We start from the raw sequence: 12,833 nt of genomic DNA, 5'->3' as shown, positions 1-12,833 counted from the left end.
TATCATTTCCGGAAAATTTTTTATTGTTGGTTTTGTTGTTTTCTTTCCCTTACTTTTTGTTTTTACTTTTATTTTATTTTTCTCTTTCATTTTCTCGAAAGTGAATGGAAGATTTGTTTTATTTGTTTTTCCTTCTTTCGCTTTTTCTCTCTCCTGCTTTTCTCTCCTCCTTGCATTGACTTCTATTTTCCTTTTCTTTCTTTCTTTCTCCTTCTTTCTTTCTTTCTTTCTTTTCTTACTTCCTTTCCTCCTTCCTTCCTTCCTTCCTCTCTTTCTCTCTTCCTTTCTTCCCTTCTCATCACCTCTCCCGGTATTTGTTTCTAATGCTTCGTTATTTCTTTCTCCTTCTTCATTATCTTTCTCTTCTTTTTCTTCTTCTTCTTTTCCTCTGCTTCTACTTCTTTTTCTTCTTCTTCTTCTAGATCTTTGTATTTCCGAAAAGCTTTGTTTACTTTATTTTTACAAAAGTTTTCCTCCTCGCTCACGTTTCTTTGCTTTCTCTTCAGATTATTTCTTCTGATCTTGGTTTTCTTTGTCCTCTCTCTCCCTCTCTCCCTCTCTCTCTCTCTCTATCTATCTATCTATCTATCTATCTCTATCTCTCTCTCCCTTCTCTCTATCTCTTTCTATCTATCTATCTATCTCACCCTCCCTCCTTCCCTCCCTCTCCCTTTCCCTTTCTATCACCCTCTCCCTCTCTCCCGTTCCCTTTCCCTCTCTCAATCTCTCTCTCTCTCAATCTCTCTCTCTCTCTCTCTCTCTCTCTCTCTCTCTCTATCTATCTATCTATCTATCTATCTATCTATCTATCTATCTCTCTTTCTCTCTTTCTCTCTCTCTCTTCCATTCCTATCAGATATGTTTCACTCTCTACGCACAAAAGAACAATGAAAACAAAAAGCTGAACGAAAGGGGAAAAAGCAAAGGAGAACTGCTCATTTGCAACCAAGAGGCGTGTGAGTGACGCTTGGAATTCTGTTTGTGTGCTGGGTCTTAAAAATAGATAGATAGGAAATAGCATAAAAAGGAAATAAGTAGATTTTATCTTTTAATCAATCAAAACCAGTTCATCAAAAATGGATAAACGAATTAAAAATAGATATAAAAAATATATATTCTTTAAAAAATATATATTCTTTAAAGAATATATATTCTTTAAAAAATATATATTCTTTAATCAATGAAAATCAGTCAAAAATAGATGCATAGATAAGTAAAAATAAGGAATGATTTTTTTTTTATCAGTCAATAGATAAATGAATAAACAGAAACTTTTTTAATGGGTACATAGATAAAAATAGAAATAATGAAAATGATGATGATAATAATATTAACGATACTGACAATGATACTATTACTATTATCATTAGTATCACTTATTTTTTCTATCATCATCATTATTATTATCTTTGGTGTTATTATTATTAATATCCTTATTATCAATATCATTATTACCATTATCAGTATTATCAGTATTATTACTATTATCATTACTATAGTTATTATGATTAACAATATAGTAGTTATCATGATTATCATTATCATAGTTATTATGATTATCATTATTATTACTATTAACGTTATCATTATCATTATTACCATCATTATCACCATCATCACCATCATCATTATCTCTCCGTACTAAGGAAAATATGCCCAAGGAAGAGCAAGCATCCGACCTTAACTATCCTCTTTCCACGCCGAAGCGCTGACTAACGATCGCCGTGACGCGGAGGAGCTTAAATAGCCTCGGGCAGCGGAGCGTCTCGGCGGAGGCTACTTTTAGTGACTAGGGGTTTAGGTGTCCGTATGCCGTCAGCGGGTGATTTGGCGGTGGCTTGGGCTTCGGGGGTTTTTTTTATGTTGTTTTGTTTTGTTTTGTTTTTTGGTGTATAGGGAAAGAGGGAGGGATAGAGAGAGACAGAGAGATTCTTATCATTTCATTATGTATAATCATTATCATTAATGTCTTTATTACTCTCCTCATTGTCGGTAATATCATCAGGTAATCATTACTCTTACCATAAACATCCTTATCATTATCACTGCTTTTCCTGCTGTTAAAACTAACCCCTATGTTATTACTGACGAAAACTGATATCAACTTTAGGCACTTATCCCTCCCACTCCAAAAGCGGCAAACTTAAATTCCCTACCGACATCCCGAGCTCTATACGCCAGTCCAGATGCCACCGAGAGTGCCACCTTGGCCCTGGCACTGTCTTATTACGGTCCTCTCCTCCCATCGCTTTAATTGCCACGTCCCTCTTCCAATTACCACTTTAAACTCTAATGTTCCCAAGTTGGGTTTCGTTCTCACTTTTTAGATTTATTCTTTTATCTTTATCTGTTGTCAAAAGTATTTTCATTCTTGCTTCGTTTCCATTTTCTTTTCTTTCTTTCTTTTTGTGATATCATTTTCATTCGTACCCTCTGAACAGTTTTTCAAGTTTCATTACAACTTACAACACTGTCATTCTTAGTTTATTAAGCCATTTTACTTTCACTTTTAGCATTCATTTTCATTCTCACTTATCAGACATTCTCGTTCTCATTCTCTCTTCTCTTCTGTAAAACGTTTCCATCCTCACTTTTTTTAAGATCATTTACACTCCCACTTATATTCCGAAAATAAGGAGTTGACTTTAAGAATACTAATGTTATTTTTGTGCAGACAGACACACGGGTTATCAGTCGGTTTCTTCTCAAACCCTTACCATTTCTATCTAAATTGCGAGGTAGAAATCTTGCCCATCCAGTTGCAAGCTATTTTTGGGCACAATAGCATCAGCAGCAATTACATTCCTTATTGACAAAGGAAGCCTAACTATTTCAGTCGCCTCGCTGCCGTTGTAAATGTCAATACTAATTCCAGCCATTCTTCAACGCCCTTTTCGGGTGTGTGCATGGCATGTGCATGAATCTGTTATGGAGTGTGTTTGCTTGTATGTTGGCATGTGTGTGTTTGCGTATTTGCGTGTGTTTGTGTGTGTTTGTGTATTTGCGTGTGTTTGTGTTTTTGTGTGTGTTTGTGTTTTTGTGTGTGTTTGTGTTTTTGTGTGTGTATGAGTATGTTTGTGTTTCTGTGTGTGTGTGTGTTTTTTTTTTTTTTTTTTTTTTGTATGAGAGTGTTTGTATTTGTGTGTACGTTTATGTGTGTGTGTGTTTGTGTGTGTGTGTGTGTGTGTGTGTGTGTGTGTGTGTGGTGTGTGTGTGTGTGTGTGTGTGTGTGTGTGTGTGTGTGTGTGTGTGTGTGTTGTGTGTGTGTGTGTGTGTGTGTGTGTTTGTGTCTGTTTATGTGTGTATGTGTGTGTGTGTGTGTATGTGTGCATGAGACCGTGTGTGTCCCTACAATGAGTCCTAGATTCTGATTTATCCTTCTCACAATGCGCAAAATTTCTGAAACGTCATGACACAGTTATTACCCACGAATACTTATGTGCGTTGCAAGTCACGTCAGAAATGAAAAAAGGGGAAAACTTTTCACCTGACATCTCACCTCTAATGAATCCAATATCTCATAGTTTTCAATCATCTCAAAAAAAATATTTACCCTTTTGCTGTGACGTGCCTGCTTCTTCCTCTCTGATGCGAAAGCGGTTGTATGTCGGAATTAACATAATTACGATAATTATAAAGTTAATGAAGATGTCCCTGGCTTGATGTTTATGATAATAAAGGAGATGCAGTAAAACGGTCACTATCAACATATCCATTCCTATTCTAATCTTTATTCTCTCTCCCTTTATCTATTTTCATTCTAGTGATATTTATCGCTACCGTTGTCATTGTCATAATTATTATTATTATCATTATTACAATCATTATATTTATTATTGTTCTTATTGTCCATTCTCATTATTAATATTATCAATATTACTATCTTTGCCATTATTACCATTATTACTATTATCAATATTATCATTATATTCATCATTATCATTATCATTATCATCATTACCATTTTTTATTGTTATCGCTATTATTGTCATTATTATTATTATATCATTATCATCAATATCATTATCACTATCATAATTTTCATTATCATTAATATTATAACTATTTTTATTACTATACTGTTATGACTATTCTTTCGTTATTCTATAATTATCATTATCATTACTATCATGATTGTTATTATTATCGTTTTTGCTATAATCTTTGTTATTACTATTATTTTGTTGTTGGTTTTGTTCTATTGTTGTATTATTACCATTATTATAATCATCATTATTGTCATCATTATAATCTCTACTATCATTATAGCTATTATCATTATAATCATTGTAATTATTTTTTTTTTTTTGTTATTACCATAATTATTACTATTATTATTATTATCAACATTATTATTACCATTATCATCATTATTATGATCATTATCATCGTTACTGTTATCATCATAATTGTTATCATTATTGTTATTATGATTATCAGTATCAACATGCTTATCATTATTAATAATATTATTACCTTCATCGCAATTATAATTTTCAGGATTACTATCATCACATCATCATCTCATCATCATAATGAGTCTTCCTGTTCCGTTAATTCTAAAAACATTTTATCTAATATAAAGTACCCTTATTTTCACTCTCACAGTAATAACAACGATAGTAATATCCGTACATCACAGTAATGGCAGATAGTTTTTGTAAATAATATCGTTCTTGACAATCATCATCGTGACCTTGATGTCAATAGTCCTTATGACTGGCACTGATGGTAATTAACTTCGGTAATTATGATCCTAATTACGTTAATGGTGGAGTAGTAGTTAATATTGATAACTGACAGTGTTGGCAATAGCTTTTGTAATTAATGAATTCACTACAGTTATGACAGAAATACCAATAGTACTGATAACTGGCATGAAGGATTAATGGTAATTATTATGATCATCATTATCATTATCATGATGATAACGATAATAGTGCTACGATGATTCTATCGATTACTATAATTACAACCATTACAATTATTTCCTTTGCCAAGATAATCGAGAATGACTGTGATTACTATATTTTTTACAATAACTAAAATAAGTAAAAAAGATAAGAGACCGAAACAGCAATGAATTCGTTAATTACTATGATCACTACAATAATTATCATTCCCTACCATCATTACCTCTATCATTAACAACACTAACAATTACAACGACAATCGACACCAGTGCCAATGAGATAGGTAATTACCAGTGTGATTAGCATCAGCATCCTCATTACAACCGCTAATTGACCTTCTTACTAAGGCAGTGCGGCCGAACTTGCTTATCTTCCCTCTCTCGCCCCCTCACTCCCTCCCCTCCCCCTCCTCCCCCCCTCCTTGGCCCTTCCTCCCCAACCCTTCCCCTCCCCCTCCTCCCTCCCTCCCTCCCCAACACCACAAGATAACAACTTCCGGTAAAGCATCATTAGAGGCGGAGGGAAGGAGGACCGCTAAGCTTGGAGGCTGCAGAATCTCCCTCCTCCTCATCTGCTCTCGGTCACTCGTGTGGAATAATTAGGGACAGGTAATTGCGGAGTGTTAATTGAGTGTTTATTTTACATCTCGGGTTTTGTTCGGTGCTGGTCCTTGTTTTTTTGTTTTTTTTTCATTTTCTTCGATTTCTGAAGTGCATTTTTTTTCTCTCTTTTCCTTTCTCTCTCTCCCTATCTATCTATCTGCCTATCTCTCTCTCTCTCTCTCTCTCTCTCTCTCTCTCTATCTATCTATCTATCTATCCTTCTCTCTCTCTCTCTCTCTCTCTCTCTCTCTCTCTCTCTCTCTCTCTCTCTCTCTCTCTCTCCTCTCCTCTCTCTCTCTCTCCTCTCTCTCCTCTTTCTCTTCTCTCTCTCTCTCTCTCTCTCTCTCTCTCTCTCTCTCTCTTCTCTCTCTCTCTCTCTCTCTCTCTCTCATTCACTCACTTATTTACTCTTTGTCTAACTATCTATTTCTGTATTTGTCCTTCTCTTTCAGTCTCTCAGAGGCAGAAAGAAACTGTCAATGGATTGTGTGTGTGTGTGTGTGCGTGTGTGTGTGTGTCTGATGCCTGCTTTAATCAGAAAGTTTTTTTGTGTGTGCATTCACACTAAAGTAATATAATAAAGAAAATAATCTTACCAGTCCTTCAGTGGTTAGCAAATGAATCCATGTTGTCTGGATCATCAAATAGTCAAGCCATTTTCGTTTTTTTAGCTCCTCAGAAAGTTTGTTCTTCTGTGCAAGTCGGGTTATTTCGGCCCCCGGGAGCACGAGCAACAACACCCTACCGTCACGAGTCTGAGATGATCACTGCCAAGTGAAGGCTCCGACATAGTGTCTACCGTCGACCACGCGAGCTCTACGTTGCCAGATAGCCCTTTCTTTTATCGTATTAAACTATTACGCATGCATATATTTGTGATTTGTTGTATATATAAGCTTTAAATGTTTTTTTTATGCACTGATTATTTACGCTTTGTTTGCTGATTTAAGTTTAGTTTGCTCTTTGATCCTCCTTCAGGTAGTGCGTCCTGGCAAGCTATGAGAGGTCAACAAACATTCGAAACCAGGGTTGCAATTACAAATAGTTTCCTGTATTTACAATATCGTTGTTTGTTTCCGCGAGCAAATAGCAAAGTGAGCCGGTCATAATATCACGCTACTAAGTGTGAGTAAGTGAAATCATCTGCTTTAGTCCGTAGAGTTTAGTACTAAAATTATTTCTGCGCACCGAAATATAATGATAAGAGTTCGTCCCTTCATTGACATAAATTGAATATTCAAATGTGGTGTGAAATGAAAACTGGCCGAATTGACTGCATCGCTTGGGAGCGAGATGCATATGGGAATCACTTATCTAATTTCGGTTCAGGCCACGCAGATCGGTGGTGATGAAAAGGCCCTTAAACAATGAGACGTGAATATGTGTATGTACGTAAGTGAATTATATAGATAGATAGATAGATAGATAGATAGATAGATAGATAGATAGATAGATATAGATAGATAGATAGAGAGATAGATAGATAGATAGATTGATAGATACACAGAGATACACACACGAACACGTTAACATTCATATATATGTATTTGTGTGTGCGTTCAGCATACATACGCTTTCCGTCAGCTCATCGCTCCGCCCTAAACACCCTTTGATATCGCTTCCAATTGAAAAATCAACAAATTACACTATCCTATTAAGCAAAGCTGCGATACCTCTCGCAGAATCCTTAAAAATAGGGAAAAAAGATGAGATTAATTGACTGTGCGATTACATCCAACGGCGTGAGTTGACGTTTAATAGAATTAGACAGAGGGTCACTTTATACAAAAGAAAAATACCCGCACTGGCATTATTCCTCTGTTATGAATTTGGTCTCCGCCACCGTTTGATGCGAGAGACAGAGTGAGGAGAGAGAAGTGTAGATTGGATACGTTTATACTCTACCTATGTATCTATTTATCTATCTGTTTCTCTCTCTCTCTCTCTCCTCTCTCTCTCTCTCTCTCTCTCTCTCTCTCTCTTCCTCTCTCTCTCTCTCTCTCTCTCTCTCTCTCTCTCTCTCTCTCTCTCTCTCTCTCTCTCTCTCTTTCTCTCTTTCTCTCTTTCTCTCTCTCTCCCTTTATATAGATAGACAGAGAGATAGACAGATAGATAGATAGACAGATAGATAGACAAATAGATAGATAGGTAGACAGACTGATACACATAGATAAGCAGACAGACAGCCAAATTGAATAGAACATAGCCATGGATATAGACATACATATAGATAAAAAGATAAAGGTATAGAAAATATTGATCTCGCTCTCTCCCTCTCTCTCTCCATCTCATTTCCCTCAAGTTCATATTACTATTGATAACAATAATAGTAATGATAATAATAATAATATTAATAATAATAATAATAATTATAATAATAATAATAATAGTAATAATAGTAATAATAGTAATAATAATAATAATAATAAGAAGAAGAAGAAGAAGAAAAATGATGATGATGATGGTGATAATACCATTACTACTAGTAATAATAACAAGAGTAATAATAATAATAATAATAATAATAATATTAATAATAATAATAATAATAATAATAATAATAATAATAATAATAATGATAATAATAACAATAACAATAATAAATCATGATAATAATAATAATCATAATAATAATAATAATAATATTATTATTATTATTATTATTATTATTATTATTATTATTATTATTATTATTATTATCATAATTACTATTATTGCTATTGTTGTTTTTGGTGTTGTTGTCGTTGTTGTCGTTATCATTATCCATTTATTATTATTATCATTATTATTATTATCCTCATTATCATTATTATTATTATCCTCATTATCATTATTATTATCATCATCATTATCAACATCATTATTATCCTCATTATATTATTATCATCACCAACAGAAAGTCAATTAATCTCCCTTTTGATGGTCAGCTATCACCTCAGGAGGATTTAGAAACGAGATCAGACTGTGACCCAGAGAGCTTCCGCCAAAATGCCTCCCAACAAAGTCACCAACAAACATCAAATTCACTCTAATACAGGGTTGCAATTGATCACTGCAATTATAAAGTAATTCGATCAATTTAACGAAATTACAAGAGATCCGCCAGCACTGCTACACCTCACTGGGTTTAACATTGTAATTTTAACAGAAGGTGAACTTTGTAAATGAAAATTGTATTTGTTTCCGTATTTATTCCTCGTATTACCATTTCCGAGGCAATTATTCGTGCCAGTGCATCTGCATTAAATGTATTTTGTGATATGAATATTATGGGTATTTATGTTATCGTGATTATTCGATGTCAGTGAATCACAGAATTGATACCTATCATGATCACTAGCATTATAATTGTCAGTAGGTCTTTAATTACAAATAGGATTGAAGTTATATATAATCGTTAGTAAGCTTATCGTTTCAGTGCTTTCTAATATAGTGCACTGCAATGAATTATAGATCTTATTACTATCTTTCGTTTTAGCAATAAGGGTATTTTATAAATCTCACACATTTCTTCCCTGTCAACTGCAGTAACTCGGCCTAATTAGCCTTTAATATAAGTTTTATAAGACCACCATCATAACAGTCATCAAAAAAGATAATCCCCCCTCATTTCTTAAATCTAGACCGTTTCAGTTCCAGTTTAGTTTCCTAGACAACGAAATCACGAAGCAAAACCGAGGCAAGACTTCGCAGCAAATCACACATGTACGTGAGTCCATCTGTTGGCATCTTGCCTTTACATTAACAGGTGTATTTTTTCCCCTATTCTTCCTTCTTATATTTTCTTTCTTGTTTTTCCCTTTTTTGAAAGAGGTGTAGACTTCTCCCTTTTATTCTATTTCTTCTGTTTTTCTTTCTTTCTTTCTTTCTTCTTTTTTCCTTTTACGAAACAGTTGCAATCCCGTCTTGCTGATGACGTGGCGACCAAATATCCGTTTCTTGCGCTTTCAGGTCGCCTTGTTTAAGATCACGAAGCCTTCTCTGTTGCTCGCCGCGATGTTCTCCGCTCCCTCAGGAACTGATTGTTGTCACTATTACTGTGCTGGGGTTGGTGAAAAATAATAATCTCCCTTCCTCTCTCTCTCTCTTTCTGTCTATCTGTCTACCTATATTTCTATCTATCTGTTTGTCAATCTCTCCCACTCTCTCGCTTCCCTCTCTTCTCTCTCTCTCTCTCTATCTATCTATCTATCTATCTATCTATCTATCTATCTATCTATCTATCTATCTCTCGCTCTCCATCTCTCTCTCTCTCTCTCTCTCTCTCTCTCTCTCTCTCTCTCTCTCTCTCACTCACTTACTCACTCATTTCTTTCTCTTCTGTCTCTTCGCTCTCCTTCTCCCCTCACTCCATTATCCCCTCCCTCACTCCCCTCTCCTCTCTCTCTCTTCTACCCTTTCTCTCTCTTTTTCTCGATATTTCAACGACAGCGAGATGGTTTCTGTGCCATTGTGTGCCTATAAAAGGATACCCCTGTTAATGCACAGGAGCTTGTATGATACTATAGTAATTTATTTTTAGAGTTTGGAATCGTAAATGTTGTGTTGTGATGATTTCTTTTCCTTTTTCTTTTTTCGATCGTTTGTGTTGCTCGTCATTTTTTTATTGAAGGATATATCAATAGTTAGATTATTTTTATCTTTAGGGTTTGCGTGAGTATTGTCAATTTTGTCATCTTGGTACTCAGAATAAGTCATAATCTTGTATTTATTTGAACAATATTTACGTTACGTTTTCTGCGACGATAGAAATAATAATAATATCAATTTAGGATTTCTGTGACAGGCTCTTGTGACTTCAGTCAAACTGTGGCTTGTCTGTTTATTGTGCTTCTAAACTACCCCCCTGTGTGCAAGGAAGGCCGAGGTTAGGTCCACTGGCGGTGCGGGAATCGAACAGTAGTCAGAATTGTTGGCGAGGACGCTGCCGCTGCACACACAGACTCACGGCACATTTTCAGTAAGCACGCTTTTGTATCAATATTGTTTTCATACAAATTGATATAATAGATGTTATTAATGTTTGGATATTGAAATGCGTAATAATTGTTAGGATAGTTCTCACTATAATTACATTATTGATAGCATGTTAATATAATATTTATAAGAAATATCAATATTAAGATATTAATAGTATGTAATCCATCTGTATAAATAAGTCATAATCGTGTATATTCAATAATAATGGAACGATTAATATAATAATAATATAATCATATAATAATAATAATAATAATAATAATATAATAAGTCATGAAGTATTATATGTGATTCATAATACTGATATATCAATTTAATATACTTATAATAACTAAGAAAATATAGATCCACATGATAATCAAATGAATGAATACAATATGGATCAGCAATGAATGATTAGGAGAGAGACTCGCATGACCATAAAAATAACAATTAATGATCATATACACTAATAATAATATATATAATATATTATATATCATAATAAAAATTCAAATAATAAATAATAATGATGATAATAATGATATATATAAATATGTAATAATATGAAATATAATATAAATAAGATATAATAATAATAATAATAATAATAATAATAATAAAATATATAATATAATAATAATAATAATAATAATAATATATTATTATTATATTATTATTATTATTATTATTATTATTATTATAATTATAATAACATTGATAATAATGATAATAATAATAATGATTATTTTATTATTATTATCCTTATTATCAAACCGTATTCATGTTGACGAATGTATAAAAGGTATGGATGAGAATGAATATCTTCACAATAAAAGAGATTTATTTGCCCGGTTTCGATGTATCTTCGTCAGAAATACATGCATCAAAGAATTTCTTTGATGTATGTATTTCTGACGAAGATACATCGAAACCGGGCAAATAAATCTCTTTTATTGTGAAGATATTCATTCTCATCCATACCTTTTAGTTATTATTATCATTATTATCATTATTATTATCATTATTATTATTATGATGAAGATGATGATGATGATGATGATGATTATGTTGATGATGATGATGACAAGAAAAATAATAATAATGATAATAATAATAATTATTAAAACATTGGTATTGATATTGATAATAATAATAACAATAATAATAATAATAATAATAATAATAATAATAATAATAATAATAATAATAATAATAATGATATTAATAATAATAATAGTAGTTGTAGTAGCAGTAGTAGTAGTAGTAGTAGTAACAGTAGAAGTAGGAGTAGTAGTAGTATTAGTAGTAATAATAATAATAATAATTGTAATCACAATAATGTCAGTAATAATAATAAGTATAATAATAATAGTAATACTAATCATAATAATAATAGTATTAATAATAATAACAATGATAATAATAATGATGATAAAAATAACAATAATAATAATGATAATGATAATAATAAAGTAATAACAATGAAGATAATGATAAAGATAATATTGATAATGTGATAATGATACTAGTAACAAAAAAGACAAAAATCAGAATAAAAAACATCCCCCAAAATAATGATAGATAAATAGACGTATATACCTTGCTCTCCAGGCCCCTCGTCCGCAACGACAACGACCGAAACAAACACAGAAGCAAAAGAGAGAGGAAGAAAGCAAAAAAAGTGACCAAATACGACAGCCCTTGAGAGACAAAGGCGCCCACTTGGAGACACTTGACTCCGCCCTCTCACCCCTTGGCCGATCTTGGCCAGCCTCGGAGTGGTCTTGGCTAATGCGCTGTTAGTACAGGCTGGATTCTGGGATCACTGGGGTATGAGTGAAGGGAGCGTCGGGGATTTGTGTGGTCCGTGCTGGATGGGGATTTGGGATTTGGGGGGATTATGTGGTTTATTTGTTATATGTGAATTAAAGTCTATAAACCGAATATAACTCTTTTAAATATGGGGGTTTGTGACGAAAATGTGCGCTTTATATCAGTACTCTCCTTTTGCAAAAATATAAATCCAATCCATTCATTCTCTGAAGAGTTATTGCCAAAACACCGGCTTTTATTTTATCCGTGGGAACTGGTATGTTGTTAGTCTGTGCTAAAAAGACTATTACCACCTATTTTATCTTTATTTCACTCATTTACAGCTTACTTTATTTCTTATTTCCTCTTTCGTGCGTTTTTATACACCCCTTGTTTATCCTGAGTTTTCGAAGCCATGCAATTTTGAGTTAATCCTGGGTAAAAAAAATATATGTTTTATTGCCTCGCTTTCTACGTGATGTGATATCGCCGTCACGCAGCGCCTGGTGTTTTTACTTGCCTGTTGTTGTTTACGCTCTGTGTA

General features: G+C 33.3%; 1 long non-coding RNA gene across 1 annotated transcript in view; it reads right to left on the bottom strand.

The window, feature by feature from the left end:
- Positions 1 to 6,445, bottom strand: part of LOC119576803 — a 104,166-nt gene extending 97,721 nt beyond the window's left edge. Inside the window, exon 1 of the long non-coding RNA XR_005229080.1 lies at positions 6,112 to 6,445. This is a non-coding gene — a long non-coding RNA (uncharacterized LOC119576803). The remainder of the gene's footprint in view (positions 1 to 6,111) is intronic.
- Positions 6,446 to 12,833: the final 6,388 nt, after the last annotated feature.

The sequence above is a fragment of the Penaeus monodon genome, chromosome 9 (genome assembly GCF_015228065.2).
Source record: "Penaeus monodon isolate SGIC_2016 chromosome 9, NSTDA_Pmon_1, whole genome shotgun sequence".
NCBI lineage: Eukaryota > Metazoa > Arthropoda > Malacostraca > Decapoda > Penaeidae > Penaeus > Penaeus monodon.
Note: the sequence above shows the minus strand (reverse complement) of the source record. Positions and strands in the feature narration are given on the sequence as shown.